General features: G+C 46.4%; 1 protein-coding gene across 3 annotated transcripts in view; it reads left to right on the plus strand.

Moving 5' to 3' along the window:
* Positions 1–13486: 13486 nt before the first annotated feature.
* Positions 13487–17859, plus strand: part of ZPLD1 (zona pellucida like domain containing 1) — a 105356-nt gene continuing 100983 nt past the window's right edge. The window contains exon 1 of one of the 3 annotated variants that reach the window (XM_075767199.1): positions 13487–13666. The gene's annotated coding sequence lies outside the window, so the exon portion shown is untranslated. Of the gene's footprint in view, positions 13667–16178; positions 16355–17015; positions 17206–17859 lie in introns of those variants that run through there. The other 2 variants (XM_075767189.1, XM_075767207.1) reach the window with 2 other exon arrangements.

A 17859-nucleotide genomic window follows, 5' to 3' on the forward strand; every position in this document is an offset into this window, starting at 1 on the left:
CTCAGCTGTTCAAAACTTTCATCAGCTCTCACCTCATCAGTCCCTGACTTTGATGGACATCAGGGAGGGCTTTACCACCAACCTTTATGGAAGGAGAACTGAGCTAACATAAAAGTAGTTTGCTCTGTGTGTGTCTGCATGTGGTTAGCATTGCAAAACAAGACAACAAGGCTCACAGCTTTCCTGAGATAAACTCATTTACATCATGATGCGCTGCCCAATTACTACAGGGTCCTTTTACGGCACTTTCCTTTTTAGATTGTGGTGGATCTTACACATGTGAATGTTTATTTGTGTGTACGTGACATGCATGTGTAAGCCTTTACTGTGGTATGGGAAGAGGAAATGTATTTTGTTTGCCCATTTAAAGAAGAGAACATTGGGGTTTTTTTCTCATAGGAAGTAATCATGCTTTGCAAGCATATTTCTTGTAAGTATGTATGCTGGAAATGTTTATACTTCGCTTCCAAAAAGTAAGCTACTAAGAATGTAATATCAGTTATACAACACCCGCATGACTACGTTATCACTTAAACTGATGTGGAAATTATTTTTAAAAACATCTTTGTCTTCTGGTGCAATAACTTTCTTTCTGAGGTACTTGAGAGATGTAAGACTGTATTCTGGCATCAGCAAGGTTGAAAGTAACTGGAGTGGGAACAAAGAAATTATTTATATCTCAATGACATCACTGAGATGGAATTATGAATTAAAGCAACCTGGAAGCCTCCCGAGGTTCTTTCATTGCCTCTTTGTGTTTGTCTCCTATGTCTTCTAGAATAGCAGTAAGCTGTATTATTACGAAGCTGGCAGAAAGTGGCCTCTGTCAGCCGTTTAGGTGAGATGTGAACTTGTGAATCGGAGGCAGAGTGGCACATCACTCACTCTTGTTTGGAGGCAAGGCAGCGAATGCCGAATAATGTCCTGAGTGACGCTGCGTATGGGCTCGTATGGGCAAGTGTGGGAGATAGCGCTTCTGCCCAGCTGTGGAGGTGTTCTCTTCTACTTGAAAACATTTCCTTATTTTAGTACACTTGTTTTATGTAATACAGCCTGCGGAGGTAGGAAGGAGTAACCTGCCTTTATAAACAATCTACAACTGTGAATGAACTCCATCCATAAGCTGTTGATGTGCCAATCACTTCCCCAGATAAATTACTCTCTTGGTTTTGCTGACTGACAGCTCCATCCACAGTGTCTGAATGTGTTTGAACTGGATCATGGGGAAGGGTGGGTGGAGGGGGAGAAAAGCAAAGTTTCCACCCCAGCTCAACTGTTATGTTAAAACAAAAACTCAGCCTTGATTTATAGCCACAGCCACCACTGGTTACAGCTGCTGTTGTTAGCAGAAGAACTACATTCAGCCCCTACAATTTGAAGTTAGGATCAAATCCATTCCTTCAGCTCATTTTTGTGTGGAATTAACATGGAAAACCATGCATGTCTCCAAGAAGCAGCTGTGGCATGGTCTTTGGGACAGCACGGCTGAGCCATTCCACCTGGAGCACACATCAGCCATTCTCAAACCATGTGGTCTTTCACCTGTCACGGAGATGTGGTCTGCTGCGCCAGCTTTGCCTTCAGCCACCCTGGGCACCGGTGGCAGTGCCACCCCTTTCCCTGGCCTCCTGCCTAGGATACTTCCCCCCAAAAAGTGCACTTGGCTGGGAGAGGTCTGAGCTCCTGCTTAACTCTTCAGCAACGCGGTGGCAGAAAGGAGGGGGACACAGGCTTAAAACAGAGCTTCCTGAGAGTTAAGCACCCAGGAGAAACAAATTTGGAATGCCGACGAGGGTAGGGTGCTGCTGCTGCTCTTCAGAGGCATGATGTTGCCTGGTGCTCCACAGCTGCTCAGCCCATCCAGACCTGTGTCAAGGTCCTTCTGCCTGGGGTGAGTCTCTTGTGTCAGGAAACTGCTCGCCTTCAAAACCCCTCCTCCCTCTTCTTTGAATTAGGATTCAGATGAGAAAACACCTCCCTTTCCTCCAGAGAGATCTTTACTGAGAGTTTATTCTTTTCTGTTATCTCAGTCTGCCTGGCCTGTCTCATAGTTGGCTCGGCTAAGGCAGCCTGCGCTCCGCCATTGGCATCCTCAGAATAAAACACTGTTATCAGGATTAAGTTGTTTTATGCCCTTACTGGAGTTTTACAATCTCATCCGGAAGTTATATTGCAACGCGAACATTGCAGTGAAGGTTATAATAACACGGTGGCAATTTCAGTTTGACACAGGCCTGTCTCTGCTGTTCGTCACAAGATCATCTAATCTTCCAACTTCCACCTATAATCACATCAAATTGATTTCACTGTTTTGATTGCTTTTGAAACAACACAGCCGTTGTGTAATAATCTGGGTGTGTGTGAACTAACACTTCTTGAGCTCTTGAAGCAGGGAGCAGAAAAAGAGAAGGCAGTTGGAAACTACCTTGGTGAAGCCTTCTGTGGTGTAACCAGGACAGCCGCCTGTGGAGGACAATAAGACAGATTGTGAGCGCTGGAAAGCTCAGTAAAATACTGTTTAGCAAAGTATCGTCACTGTCACTTCATGCCCTATTAGCTCCTGTCCCGCTGGTTGAAAAGGGCACGAAAGCAGAAGGGCTGCTCCCACCTGGAATGTTTTTGGGGTGCCAGTCACCTCGTGCAGGGAGGGTGGGTACGGGGGGCCTGGCTGCAGGTATGCCCCTCTCGTAGGCTGCTCCTGGGGCTCGGGGCTGCTGTAGGAGATGGGACCCCAATGTGGCCTCCTGTGCCCTTGTAAGCCCTGCACGGGCTGCATTTACAGCAAGTCAGCCAGCAGGCCCGTGTACCCACCCAGTGCTGGGCTGCCTCTGTGCTGGCAGCTCACAGCCCTGGAGTCAGTGACCTGGATGGAGGAGGCCAAGCGAGTGAGCAACCACTGTCTGCTGCCCTCACAGGAGACTCCAGCACCGTTCTGGGGGGCCGATCTGACCAGGTTGTGACCTGCTGACTCTTGATTTCAGTTAATTACAACTCCTGTAAAACTTGCAGCCTTCCTCTTTGCTTCTCACTGCTGACAGGTGAAGCAAGTTTCTATTTATAACTGTTTTCATGGACTTCCTTGCCCAGGGCTTTCTGTGTTTGTTGCAAATGCAGACTGGACAGTGAGGGTAAAAGTTACACTTGTTTTGTCGTGTTTTCAGCCATGGCTTCTCACCTTTCTTCCTACTGAGCCATTGCACAATGCACTTTTTGCACTTAAGTACACATGGGGTGAGGAATTAATCAGCCCAGCCTCTTGCCTCTGTTATCTTGTGTGCCAGGTAAATAGATATATAGGCTCTGCAATCTAGTTCAAGTCAGAAAGATCTGCTTTAAATACAAATCCAAGTGTAACAGCAGTTCTTCTGGACCATTATGGTAGCAGTGGGTTAGGAGCTGGCTCCGTGGGCTGTTGTGTTGGCAGGGTAGAGGGGACAGGCTCTGCTCTCAGCTCAGCTGCAGCTGGAACAGCGCATCCCCTGCTCTGTTAGCCCCGACAGCTGGCCCGCAGCAAACCTCACTGCATGACATATGCTGATGTAAGAGACAGGAAGAGGTTGGAACAAGCGTTTGAATGATCTCGTAGGCCCTGATGGTATCTAGTTGTCTGACAAGCCACTTCTACACTCCTCAGGTGCATTTCAGAGGGAAAAGGGAGAGCTCTGCATTGTTTGAGGCATGTTCAGTGGTAAACCTGCCATCTCTGGGAAAGGTGGTAAGAAGACAGAATGTGCTTTGTTAGGGAAAACCTGCCTGATGATGGGCCGTAGGCTCCTCAAAACACCATGCTCCCAGTTACTGTGCCACTGTGGGGGGACTAGACCCAGCCTTTCCAAACCCCCCACCCCATCTCCTCAGCATGGTGCCTCTGTCAGTGCTCCCACATTGCTTTGCATGAACCTTCCCCTCAAAACTTGCCACATTTGGGGCTAATATCACTGCCGGCTCCTGTGAGAGGGTGAATAAATGGCCACGTGCTGGCAATCAGCAGCCTTGGTGCAATTAGGAAACCCTGCTGCCTGAGAGCCTTCAGGCACTTCCCCCAGGTTTTACAGCTTGCAGGTATGTCATTTTCCTAGCAGAGTTGCAGACCTTTACCTGAACAGCTGATGGTGGCCAAACTGCCTAAACTGGGGCTTTAGCAGTCTGGGGCAGTGGGTGTTTTCCAGCCTGGCACCCCAACACGGTGGGAGAGCTGCAGGCAGGTACTCGTACTGACCCTTTGAGATCTGCAAAACCAGGTCAGCTCCCAAGTCTGTGCCCGAGCTCCAGCTCTGGAAACACCACCATGTGCCTGGGCATAGGACAGGCACGTTCCCTACAGATTCTGGGTTTGGGATGGACACTGGCAATCATGACAGAGCCAAAATTCCCTACTGACTCCTAAATGGGACCTCCTGTTCAAGTTCAGGGGTTAGAGGTGCTGATACAACAGACAGGATTGTTTTGGTTGGTTTGTTTGTTTGTTTTATACTCACTTTTGCAAAGCTGTAGTTTCCCCTTTGCAATAGTTGGGTGGATAGCATTCATGGTTTTGACCAACAGAAAAAAACCTTTATTGTATTCAAGCACAAATAAAGAAGAGCTTACCCAGGGCATGATCAGACCTGTGACTGTGAATAATGTAAGTTAGAATGTTATCTATATAGGTTAGAGTTGTAAACAAGGCAAACCAAAGACAACCAAAGTATCTGATAAACTAAATAAACAGAAGGTCCAGATAACATTTTTGAGTCCCAGACAGTGCCTTTGGTCCTGGACCCTTTTCTGTTTTCTCCTTTAGCTGCAGATGTGGTGTGACCCAGTTCTGTGGAGAAAGGGAAGGAAGGAAGACCTGTGTCCCCTCCCTTCAAAGCCCTTTAACCATCCCGAGCCGGAGGAGTGCTTCCATCTCCCGCTGCCCGCGGTGAATGCTGGCCGGAGCACGGTGGTGCCGACGCGGGGCAGGACAGGGTGAGGAGGCAGGGCAGCTGTGGGGCTGTGTTGCCTGGTGCCAGGGCTGGCTCTCAGAGGGCTGGAGGCAAGGGGGGAGCCGAAACCTGCTGCTTTCCCCCTTGCTGAGTCCCTGCTGGGTTTTGTGGAGAGCGTGGTGCGGTGGGGAGGCTGGGGTGTCTCCCTGTGTGACTGTCCCCTTGCAGGCATGGATGTGTGCTGGCACCACGCGCGACAGCCCACGTCTCTATCACGGCCCTGTTCGCACCAGCATCTTAAAGCCTCCGACCTGCTCGGCTGCCCCATACGCAGGCACCGCTGCTGTCCTGGTCCCAGTGTCCCTCGCTGGTTGCTTTCTCCCTTAAACTCTTCTCCTCTGTCCCCTGGTAGGTGTATGCTCATCTTGCACATCTGTTTTTCCTGGTCGCTTCAAGACTTTGTGCAATCTGGCCCCTCTGCAAAGGATTTTGAAAGGCTGTGGGTGCGCAAGTACCTCCTGCTGTCCCTCGGCTACAGCCTCCGCGTGCAGCAACCGTGTGCTGGGTATAGCTGCTGTCTTTAAAAAATAAACCGGCTACCTGCAGGCAAGCAGTTACACTGGTGTGTAGAAGATACCGGTGAGATCCTCATATGCTGCAGGATCCTCTGCCTTGCCCTCTCGTAAAGATATTTCTTCGTTCGTGCATATTTGGGCAACTGTCCTGTACCAGTGGCGGTGCCTCGCAGCCTGTTTACGAACACCTCCCATTCACATGAGTTGCATTCAATCAGGAAACAGAAGCAATACTGGGCAATTTAGATAATCAAGTCACGATGTGAATTGTCTGTATGCCATTAAGAAAAAATTACAAACAGCCCAAACACTATAAATACTTTTTATTATTACTTTATATTTCTGAGTAATGATTATGCAGCAAGAAATTTGTCAATAAGGCCAGCATAAGGAAAATGGAATAATGTGCAAAATTTTCTCATAACAGATCATAAAAATGTGTCTCAGTCTACAATGTAGTGATTAGTTAGGACACAGACAATAGACATACCAAGGTGATCTGTGGCATGACCATAATGTTTGGGAAATCCAGCACAAACGCAGGATAATGCACACTGTCTGCATCTGAGCAGGGAGACCATGGAACAGGAAGGGGGGAATAACGGCAATAACGACCATTAAACCTTAACCCAAGTTTCATTTGGCTTTAGATGAAAGTGCTGGTATCAACAGTGTGTAAGATGGTCTACTCAGATTTTTATTTTTGCTTTCACAAAGTTTAGGTAAGCCTTTGATTTGGAGGAAGGTGGTAAGTTGTCAGCATACTGTTCCACATGTAGTAAGGTCCACAGTTCAGTCAGCCCTACCATGAACTAAACAGAGGCTCAGAAATTAAAAGGAAGAGGATTGAGTGTATTGGACCAAGACGACTTTTCTTTGTTTCTGTTAATTTGCCACCTTTATCACAATATAGCATTTTATATTTGAGTTTCTATTGTTGCTTATTGCTATCAGCAATGGAAAGTAATGTATTCATAGAATTATAGAATCATAGAATCAATCACAGAATGGTTTGGGTTGGAAGGGACCTCAAAGAACACCTAGTTCCAACCCCCCTGCCATGGGCAGGGACACCCTCCACTAGACCAGGTTGCCCAAAGCCCCATCCAACCTGGCCTTGAACACTTCCAGGGATGGGGCAGCCACAACCTCTCTGGGCAACCTGTGCCAGTGCCTCACCACCCTCACAGTAAAGAATTTGTTCCTTATATCTAATCTAAATCAGTTTCAGTTTAAAACCATTACCCCTTGACCTATCACTACATGCCCTTGTAAACAGTCTCATCCATTTAATCCCCTTTACAAAAGCTATCCAGACCACAATGAAGTCATTTTGGTAACATGTCACAGATATTTATAAACAAGCCGTTGTTATGCTGGTCTCTGTAACTATCTCGTATCACTGATTCAGCATTTATTAACATGACAGAAATTATTTATTAACCAGCTGTAAATGTATATGCGAGTCCAATGTTTGGCTTAGAATATTGTTTCTTTGAATTTACTAAAATGATGTGAAGTTACAGCAGGGATGATGTCTTTAACTGTGCATTTCCCAGCCTCTTGGCATGTGGGTTTTATCCATGATGTGTGAAGACAACACACTGTCTCATGTAGCAACTCCAAGTGGTGTTTATTCATTTTGGGCTGAGGGAGTGGGGGTGGAAAAAATGGTCTGAGTCATAAAATCCCAAGCTTTCTCAAAATTTGGGTGTGTTCAGAAGCAGTTTTCATCCCTGTGACTGTATGTAAGACCACTAACATGCTTTCTTCATTTACTTCTGGAGAGAAGCTTGAAAAACATCAGTATTTTGAACCCAGTTTCTCACAGGGCGAGATGATAAAATCTTTTTTTTCATAAGCCCTAGCTTACTAGCACAATCCCTCTCCCTGGGCATTATGCCTTTTATTACTAAGACACACAGAGAAAATAATTGTCCCACACTTCTCTCTCTCTTAGCCTGGGATTGCCCTTGTGGGATTTGTCAGGCTGGGTAATTAAGCCTGCTGCTCACCGCTGAAGTTCGCTTGCAGCTGCTGTTGCATAAAACACAGCTGGTGCTCTCCCCGAGCGAGAGAGCTTTGGCTGGGGATGGTTTCGGACCTCCCTGAGGAACCTCATCCAAAATACAGCTCTGACTGACTTGGCAGTGCCGACCTGGCAGTCCCTGCGGATGGAGAAGGCATTGCTGGTGTTACGGACCGGGGCCATGGACCGCACGTGCCGCCGGTCCTTGGTTGCACAAGAAGGGCTGCTTCCCTGCGTCAGGCCGGGCGCCGGGGGAGGTGGGCTTGGCGGGCAGAAGGTGTGGGTGCCCGCAGCTGGCGGCGGGGCGGGACACCGCTTCCCGTCTGCGCTTGGCCAAGGAAAAGGCTCGGCGCTGTTGCCTCACAAATATGTCATTATTCTGGAGGAGGTTGAGCTAGAGGCTTGGAAAACACTGTCCCATTTTGGTGTGGCTTGTCCCTGTGCTGGGACTTGTCAACGTTATGGGGGAACGAAATGAAAACAAACTCTGAACCTCGGTCACTGCCATCCAAAATAAATAGGGATGTGGGGGTGGCGATGCGGCTTGGTTTTTTGCTGCATCCTCCAGTCGTGGCTGGGAGGGATGAATTAACCCCGCTCCTGCTGCCACATCCCTGCCAGCTGTGGGCGTGAGGAAGGGAGATGCCCCCGGGGTTGGGTTCCCGTGCTGCCACCTCGTCGTGCGAGGTCATGCCAGCCAGCGCTGCGGCCGACTGCGCCCCATGGGGCTGAGCTCTATGCGCTGCCCACCATGGTGCATGTGCTTAAATTCCAGGAAAAGCAGGGCGAGCTGCACACTAAATCCCACTCTGATCCTACCAAGGCCGTGTGGGGTCCTCTTCTCCCCCCGCTTTGTGCTACCTGCGGGTGCTGCGACTCCTGCACACCCCGTCTCTCCTTCAGCCCTCTCCTGGGACACTGGCATAGCGCCGTACGGGACATAAGGACGATGCAGTGGGTTTTATAAGATGATGGCAGTCTTATCAGGTAGAGGTGTGTTACTCCCACAGTGTGTCTTCGCTGCAGTCGCCCCACGGAGTGATGACTGTGTTTCCTCCAAGTGAATTGGCTGGCAGATCCAAACTGCCACCCTAAAATACTTCTAATCCGCGGTGCCCTTCTGAAACAAGAACAGGGCATGTTGCTGTTGACTCCCCCAAATGTGGTAAGTTTGTACATCTGCCATGGGTTTCCTGACATCTGGCAGCGCAGCAGCGGGAGGAGTTGCAGCTGCCAGAACCTCCGGGTGTCCCGAAATCCCAGAGGTGCCCACCTGGCCCACACAGAGCAGCTTGGACCGAGATGTCCAGGCTGACCAGCGCTATCGCTGATGCTCTCTCTCACAGCTGAGATCTCCCATGCAGAAATAGGACCGTTCAAACTCTGCATCTCCAACTTTTTTTTTTCTTTCTTTTTTGGCAAAGCTAGGTTACTATTCTAAACATAATAGGTTTACGAGTTGCATTATCTGTTGTTCTGCTTTATCTGGGTTATTCCATTTTGTCTGGTCCAGGTAACCAAAAGCTACTGACGGCAGCAGCTCTGACACAGAAGACAGAGCTCAGAGGTGCTTGAGAGCTTAGCAGATTATATACAAAGACAAGTAACCCTCACCACCCCAAACCCCACAATTTTAGTTTAGGAAGGTGTCTACTGAAGTCATGGTTCATTGGTAAATGATTACCATTGAAAAGCAAATGAGTGTGCAACTGAGAATAAATACTTGAAGGAAATCTTAGAGTATGAGGCAACTGCAGGCAGCCTGGAAAGCAAAGTCCCAGAGAAAGAGCTCCCTTTTGTCTGGAGTTTCACAGAAGACTGTACAAATGATTAGAGAAAGTATTAACAGAGCCAATTTGGCATTGCGTATTGGTCGATTGATTCTCCTTGAAAGTTTATTTTAAAATAATGTAAATAAATAAATATCTGAGAGCCATGCAACAACCGTTAGATGAGCAGTGCCCTCCTTCTCTGAGCTGGCTCTTAGGAGAGTGGACAAGATGACCCAAGACGGAGTTTCCACTTCTTTGCTTTTAATGACTGTTGTGAGTGTTTGAGCTGAAGTGAAGAAATTCATCCTGGAAGCAAAATCAAAGCGTCCTTGGCTTTTTGTCAACCACCGCTATGTGCGTCTGCTTCCCTGTTCCCAGACCTTCCCCGGGTTTCAGGGTTTCACTGGCCAGGCTGTGCGAGCGGGTGTGCCAGGAGCTTGGTGGTGAGGAGCTGACGTGGGGACGGGGCCGTGCAATGGAGAACGTGCCCATGTGGCAGGCAGGGCATGCCACGCAGCTCTCTGGCAGCGGCCAGGGAGCCTTTGGCTTTCGCACCACCAGCGATTCATGGTGCTGAGAGGAAAGAGACAGCGTAGGTAGACGTTCTGCTCCTGCTGACTGCGTGGCTGAGGTCTTAGAAAAGTGGATGGACCTTTTGTGACAAGGAGTACTGGAAAATGCTTGCACACGATGGCTTGTTCCAGTTAATATCAGAGCTTTTTAGTGTTGTGGCAAGCATAAGCACTTAGTAGCATCAAACCTAAGATTAAAGAGTGGATTTAGCTGTCTTGTGCTAGGGCTTGTGGTTCTGTGCATGTACTGATTAATTAGTTTTCATGCTGGCTGACTCACAGCTCCTAAACAACCAGTATATTGTGGGCTTGGTTATTTTTTCTAGTATTCCTCTACCCACACCTAGGATGTCCAAACAGTAGTGTGGGAGCACATCTGGCCTCTCAGTATTACGCTTCTTGGGGCAGTTTTCTTGCAATTGGGCAATTCTTATGGGCTAGAAAAACAAACTCCATATTTGTAATGATTTTAGGCCTTGGTGTTTGGCAGGGTTATATACCCTTTCTCATTCATGCCCGTGTTTAGCTCTGGGCTTTGTCAGTGATGAGTGTGTATCCCACAATGCTATATAATCCAGTATTTCCAACACCAACACACACACACACACACACACAAGCAGTTGAGCTTCTAAAACTCTGAGACTGATTTGAACATAAAAGTTTTTACACACTCGGGTTTCTCTTGCCTTTGATTTTGATTCTTAAATGATACCTGCTTTGAAGCACTTCTGAGCTCCAAGTACTTAATTTCATTTTAATGAGAGTCCAGGTTGTCTTAATTGCATGATACTTGGCAGTGGTAAGAAAAATAGTAAAAATCATGAGACCTTTGATACTTGCCAGAGGTGTACCAGAACCCGTGGGTAATTTTTAATGTCTTATTCTCCAGTCCAGTTTTCAGGTGTGGCTGACTAATAATGCTTTCCAGTTCGCGGACATGAACTTTAGTCATGAATACCTTTGTTTTCTACATCTGATATGACACACAGTGCCTTAAAGCTCTGTTTATTTTTTAAGGAAGATATGAAAAACTGCTTTGTCATAGCTGATTGTCTTGGTATTTATCATTATGATGCTAAGCCCTGACAGTTCATTCAATGTGTGTGCATGAGCACGTGTGTTTGTGGGTACACAGCACTGCTGGCAGATTTCTCTTTCCCAAGCCACACTAGTTACTCTGACCATTAATTCAAAGCCCCAGAGATGGGACAAGGCAGAACTGATAGTTAACGCTGGACTGGAGAGCTTGTGCTGTTTGGATTATAACAGTATGTGTCAAGAAATGGGCTCATTTTCGGTTATACTCCCTTGGAGCTGGATTCTCTGTCCACTGGAGTCAATGGGCTTGGTTTTGTTGACTCCAGCAAAACAGGACACAGCTTGTGGAGGCTGACCCACCTCCAGCTCAGACAAAATGGCACCATCTTTAATAGTATGAGATTTTTCTGGAGGGTTGAACATCTCCAGGCTCTCTTTCCTATTATTCCACTGTTATTACCATTTCCTTGTAAGTCACTACTAAACTCTGCTGCTTCTATAAATGAAGTGGGGTGAAGGATGCCAAGTGGACCAGCTGGGCTTCATCAGGAGGGGGAAGCAGCAGTGGGGCTGAGGAAGTTGGAAGAGGCTGCAGGTATTTGCATGAATGCCTTCCAGAAGTGAGAATCACCTGTGAAGAAGAGTTAACTGGGCTCTGAGGTGCCTTCTTTGGGGTATAAAAGGCCTGGAAAAGCTTTGCCTCATCTTTGCTTTCTTGTCTTGAGGGGCAGAATAGAGGTAGAAAGCTGTGATGGGACCTGTCCTCTATGGCTGAGAGCGTATGTGTGTGTTGATTCTCTCCTTGACTCTGACAGCAGATGTTGATAAAAGCAACAAAACCAAAAGGTATGGTTATTCTTTATTTCTGCAAATGTTCTCTAGGAAGCCAGTGCCTTTTCTTGTGCTGATGCTGGGCTTACTGATGTGTGCAATAACTCGGTGAGGTTTTGTTTAGTTTTTCCTGGGTTTTTGTGAATTGTTTGAGCCAACTTAACTGCAGTTTCTTCAGTACCCTTGTTTTTTCTAAGCCCTCCATGAAGAGGTAAATTAATTTATATCAGTGTGCCTTCTAGAGGAATATTTGCTAATTAATTTGAGCTGCCTCTACTGTTTGCCTGTACTCATTGAACTGGTAGTAGCTATGAACGGAGATAACTGCTGTTACTGGGCAATTATGGTTTTATTTCCTTCTGACAAAAAGTGCTCCTTTAAGAGGTGTTTGGAGCCTGGGCCTTGTTTTTATTATAAAAAAGGTGTAATCTCAATATGCCTTGGTTAACACTTAGTAGGAGCCTAAGGAATACAAAGCGTTTTTGTAGTTGTGATTCAAGACAGTGATTTGAGCTGGTCAGCCTGTTAACTTATGGACAGGAGCAGGGATGGGACTGGCCCCCCAAATCCCTTTGATTTGCAGATTTGTTAGGTCTGCAGATCTGCAAATAAATCTTTCAGGCCGAGGCACTGAATATCTGCATGAAATAATCCTGTTTGAGTGCTGCTTGGCTACAGTTAGGAGAAAGTTCTGCGCCTCTCTTGCGAGCAGATGAAGATTGATTTGGCTTTCTATTACCCTGTCTCTCATCAAATGCATGTAACCCTGGTATGCAAGACTAGCCATAGCTTAAGAGAAGAGTTTTTGGTGCCTGTGCTTACAATAGTGACTGTTCCTTCCTCTCTCCCAGGTGCTCTTCCCCCCTTCTCCAGTGTAAACTCTCTCCTGCTGCTCTTTGTTTGCTTGAGGCTTTCTGCATTATCCTTTGAATATGATATCAGCCTAAAATCCAAACCAAGATATAAATACAACAGCAAGCAGCAGAACAGTTGTTGGTTTTTGTTTTTGCCTGTGTTGTCTGTTTCTGGAGAAATCACCCTTGTGTTCAGCATCTTGTTTAAATTACTGAGGTGTTCCCATGTCTTTGAAGGGTTACTCTGCGCTTGCCTGTGGTATGCTGCTCCTAATCACCTCCATTTATTGCTGACACATACTTGGCTCATTTTACCTGTCTGTGATCTGGAGATGGGGGGTGGGAGGAGGAAGCTTCTTGTTTTCTTAACCTGGGATGGCAGGTAGCCCTGCCAGGGTGGGCTAACACTGTGAAAGAGGGGAAGAGGAGGGTTACTAATCTCAGCTTTCCTGTTAAAGCCCCTCTTGGGAGTAACAGCCCACTGCAGAAGGGTCTGGATACGTGCATACGCCGCTGCCCAGCAGTGGGGACAGGATGTGTTAGTGCAAGGTGTGTTGGTGCCCCATGCCAGCGCTGGAGGGGAGGGGGGTTCCCCCTGTGCCAGGCTCCTGACCGTGGTGCCGGTGTGAGCACAGCGACTGTGCTCCTCTGGGAGCCCCTTGGTCCCTGTTCTCCCTCCCTCCTCACAAGCTGGAAGTTGGTTGCACCACCCCGACCGATACTCTGAAAGAGTCGCTGTGATGCACGCAGGAGCTGTTTGGGAGCGAGGGCAAGCCTGGGGCACTGAAATGAGTGAGCTTGTTGTTGCAACACCTCCTTCGTGGCCGTGGTTTCAGTTCTTGCACTCCTCCCCTCCTCGCTGATGAATGCTGTAGGAATGTGCCAAGCCAAAGTCTCTGGGTTTCTGTTTAAATTTTCACTTTTCCTGACACTCTGAATAAAATAAGCTAAAAAGGGACACAAAATATTCTGGGCTCCAAAACAAGGTGATGCTGTGGTGCTGGAGCACTTTAAAAAAAATGACCCATGGACTTTTAGGTTTTCCCTGAGAGCCGGGTTAGAGGGAGCTCCTTCTTGGAGAGCAGGTATGTGGCTCCTACAACTTGTGTCTCTCTAAGACACATTCAGGAGAGGAGCGAAATCATTAACTGTTCCCGAAAGCTTGGCTTAAGAATTTAAAATATGCTGTCCAAGAGGATAGGAAAATTGAAAAGATGACAACTGTATTGTGGCTTATGATGAGGTCTGCTAGGCAGAACAGAAGTACAAACATATGTTAGTGGAAGCTCTACTGAAAAAACAAGTGCAATTCACATGCACTCATCTTTCTGGCAATGTCTTCCAAAATTATTCCAGTGTTAGCCTGATTTGTTACTAAGCTTTCAAAGCAGTAGTGTGAAATGCTACTGTGGGTTTTCTTCCTGCGCTACAATTGGCTGATCAGTGATTTAAAGTCAAGTGAGGGCTGGGATTTCAAAATCTGTAAGGTATTTTTGTGCTTGGGAATGTCTTCAGCCATCCCTTCTAACTTGAATACTTGTTTTCTATAAATTGGCTGTAATGTTTTCTTGCCTCAGTCAACATCATCATTGAAGTAATGATATTAAATTAGTCATGATCCTGTAACTTGCAGCAGGTTTTGTTCCCAAATGGGATGCTGTGTCAGCACAGCACATTGTGTGCTGTAGACTGCAGGGCTGGAGCCTTCTCACTCACTCTTTTAGTTGGTTTTTTTTTCTTTTTAAGTAAGTAGCACAAGTTGAGATGCCTTCTAAAACAAAAATAGAGAAAGCAAATATGATTATTTTTAGGCTTTCAGCTCAAGGGGGTGAAGGTCAAAAACATGCAATTGAGCAAAGTTATTAATTAATAACTGGTTACCGGATTCTTCCCAATTTATGACTTCATGTATCGTAACTCTTTGGTAAGACCTCCTTGCCACTTATAAACATGCCCGCTGAGTAATCATACAGTACGTACAGCCAAAAAATAAAGCTGAGTGCTCGGCAGCTACCAATTAGTAGAGCCTGTTCCTGACTAGAGCAGGTCAGAGAAGTTATTCAGCAAAACAGTTTGTTGAAGGAAAGATTTCTCAGTTTTATTAAAAACATAGAGGAAGCCTCGTTTGTGCTGGAGAGGAGCCAGCTCTGCTGGAGTGTGCTGCCCATGCTGGAAGCAGGGGCTGGCTGCGGTGCTGGGGGCTGAAGGGCAGCCCTGCAGTTCGGTTGGAAATGGGCCACATCTTTGGGGAGACTTCTTGCCTCTCCCTGAAAAGCAGTGCCCTCTGTGACTGAGCTCTGGGTTTGGGTGAGGGCTGTGGTGCCATAGCTGTGCTGAACTAATTATGGAATGCTGCTGGGCAAGGTGGGGGCCCTCATGAGAAACCCCCAGGAGACCTCCAATGATGGCCACTTCTCTGTGCTTCTTTTTGAAAGTGCTGTGCAGTTTGAACAGAAGATTAAACCTGAAAATGGCTTGGAGAACATCTGCTTCCCTACTAGCCTTCAGATTTTAATGCTTAACCATCGTTTATAATCAGGACATTATGGATGTTTGTGTTTCTTCTAGAAGTAAGGGGAGTGGAGAGGGAGAGAGGCAGGTATGAAAAGTGAGTGTGAAGTCAGGAAGGTGAGGACCAAAGAGCTGGACGAGATCTTTTCTCTTCCCAGCTGTTGGAGAACTTCTTTTGTGCAGGGAGGAACCCACAGTCCATCTTATTCCAATTTAAGCATATTTCAGTAATAAATGCAGTATCAGTGTGAGAGGCTGAAACATCACTAGAAATCACTGCTCATTAGGCAGTGGCCGCTTTATTTGTGGGAGGCTTGATCTCAGAATCCCCAAGGGATCCGTATCCTGCAGGAGGTGGATCTCCCTATCTCTCTGATCACCTCTCTGCCTCCTATCATCATGGCTATTTGCAGTCACTAATAACCTCATAACTTACCCGTAAGGCATTTTCTTTGCCTTATGGATTAGAGGCTGAAGTGCAGTACAGACTAAATGACTTGCCCAAGCTCACGCAGAAAGTTGGTGTCTGAACCAAGAACTTCAGAACCAGTGTTTCTGAATCATGACTTTGACATTTCTGTACTAGCTTTGATTTGGTTAAGGTTGGGACCCTGGGGAGAAGGAAAGAGTTAAAAAAAACCCAAACCCATGATTATGTTCTTTAGTGAGAAACAGTGCCTCCAATTCAAATGTTTTTCTCTTGCTCTGATTCTTCATATCTCCCCAGCTGTCAATTATTCTAAAAAGCCTTATCCAATGTGTTTACTTTGTCACATTCCCCAAGAATAGCCTTTCAGGGTCACAAAGCCTTCTTGCTTGCAGCGTCTTGGGTTTTTCTTTATTTTCTTTTTCCTTTTGGTGGTGGTTTTTTTTCTTTATGTGCTGTTGGATGGCAGGCGAAGGGAGGAACCTCAGAGGCAGCCAGCCAAGGGTGTGAGCGGTACAGGGTTAAGTAATGGCTTTGCTGACATGGATTCCCGTAATTGCTGCCTACTCCTGCCCTGCCAGGAACAACCCATCAGGCGGGGGGTTTTGAAAGTCAAAACAGTCCAGGCCGGTAATCTATGGACCTGCGCAGGGCTGCAGGAGAAAGCCTGTGCCTATGTGTGTGCTCTCTGAGGGAACTTATTAATTAAATGCAATAATATTTAATTATCTAAGTAATAAGTGGCTTGGAGCTACGGGAGTCTGATGAAGCACACATCAGAGGCTTGAGGAGGCCGGTGTGCTCAGGGTGCAGGAGGGTGAGAGGACCCTGTAAGGTGAGCGCTGCGGGGCTGCAAGGCAGCGGCTGCCTGGGTGCAGGATGCTGGTCATCCATGGTAAATGCTGCCTCACTCCTGTCTTAGCTGCTCAGTAAAGGACATGATTTTCCCTCTACCTTTTTTGTCTATATCCCCTTTTATTTATTCTAGATCCAGCAGAGATGGCCTATGGGGGTGGAGTTACAGATTTCTTGTAGTGTCCAAGCAAATACTTCATAGTGGTTGCAGCTCTAAAGCAATCTGAAGAGGCTGAATACATGTTCTGATGTCCACAGGATCAGAAGCTTTCTCTGATTTTCACTAATAGCTTAAAAAAAAGGGATGTAACTCTAAATTTGCTTCATTAAGCCGTGCCTCCCAGTCTATCTCTTTAACTGACCGATGAAGCAAACCCCAGGATCTCATTTTTCCACTGGTTATTTCCTGCTCACTTTGAGTTCATGAATTTATCCATGCCTCCTCCTTGTCACAATGCTAGAGATGCATTTCAAAGCCTAGTGCTCTGAAGGTGACTGTTCAAAGTAAGAGTTTGATGGACAAACTGATGTTTAGATTTACTTTGAAGTCTTCTACCAAAAAAACCCACATTAGGCTCTCAAGAATGTCCTCTTTGTCAGAGGAAGCACTGCTTTATCTCAAGTGTGTTATTGCTGTGTCCTGCTTCATCAAAAGGAGATGTCCTGGAAATCTGCTAACACCAGGTGATAGAGATATGAAACATCAGTGGACAGGGAGAGGGAAATGCAGGTTATCCAGAATCATCACAGAGTAAAGGTCTGCCTGACCTGTGTCAGATTGTCTTCTGCAACCAGGCAATGAAACCATAACTTCTGTCAGCTCTTCAGAAGGTAAAGAGCGTTTAACCTCTTTTCCTTGAGCAAAACTTAGTTATCTTGACTCTACTTGTTGACTGGAGTCCAAATGCTCTTCTGCTCCCCTTTCTCATTAAACAGACTGACCTGTTTATTTGTGTTGCTTAACTGTCCTTTGACCTAAGATGCTGTACAGATACAGTACTATTGATTTTTCCATGGTGTGGGTATTGGAACCATAGCCGAAATGTGTTCTTTCCTCAACAGCATATTTTTAAAAACAAAATCAACAAACTTCTGTCTTCTCTTTAAGTATTACTTAAAAGATCTGGATGCCAAAGTATCACGGTGGAAAGATTCTGGAGAAAAGTAAAAGCTTCTTCATGGACTTATTTTTGAATTATCAGATCTGTTGTGATTTGTAGTGTTTTTATTTGTGATATTTGCAGTGATTGTTTTTCCTGACTAGGATTCTTTTAGAGGCTTTAACATTTGGTGTGTCTTTGTGCATTTTTGCATGTCGTTCCTTGGCTTTAGGCAACTTGTGCTCTCAGGTTTGGGGCCATAAAATGTGGCTGTTTTCATAGGGCTGATGTGAAGAGTGGGTGATTGCTTGTGAAATGCTCCTGACCAATGCTTTGCTAGGGTGTGGGCCTTTGCACAAAATCTGGAGCGGGGCTGGGAGGAAGA

Source organism: Balearica regulorum, chromosome 1 (assembly GCF_011004875.1).
Source record: "Balearica regulorum gibbericeps isolate bBalReg1 chromosome 1, bBalReg1.pri, whole genome shotgun sequence".
Taxonomy (NCBI): domain Eukaryota; kingdom Metazoa; phylum Chordata; class Aves; order Gruiformes; family Gruidae; genus Balearica; species Balearica regulorum.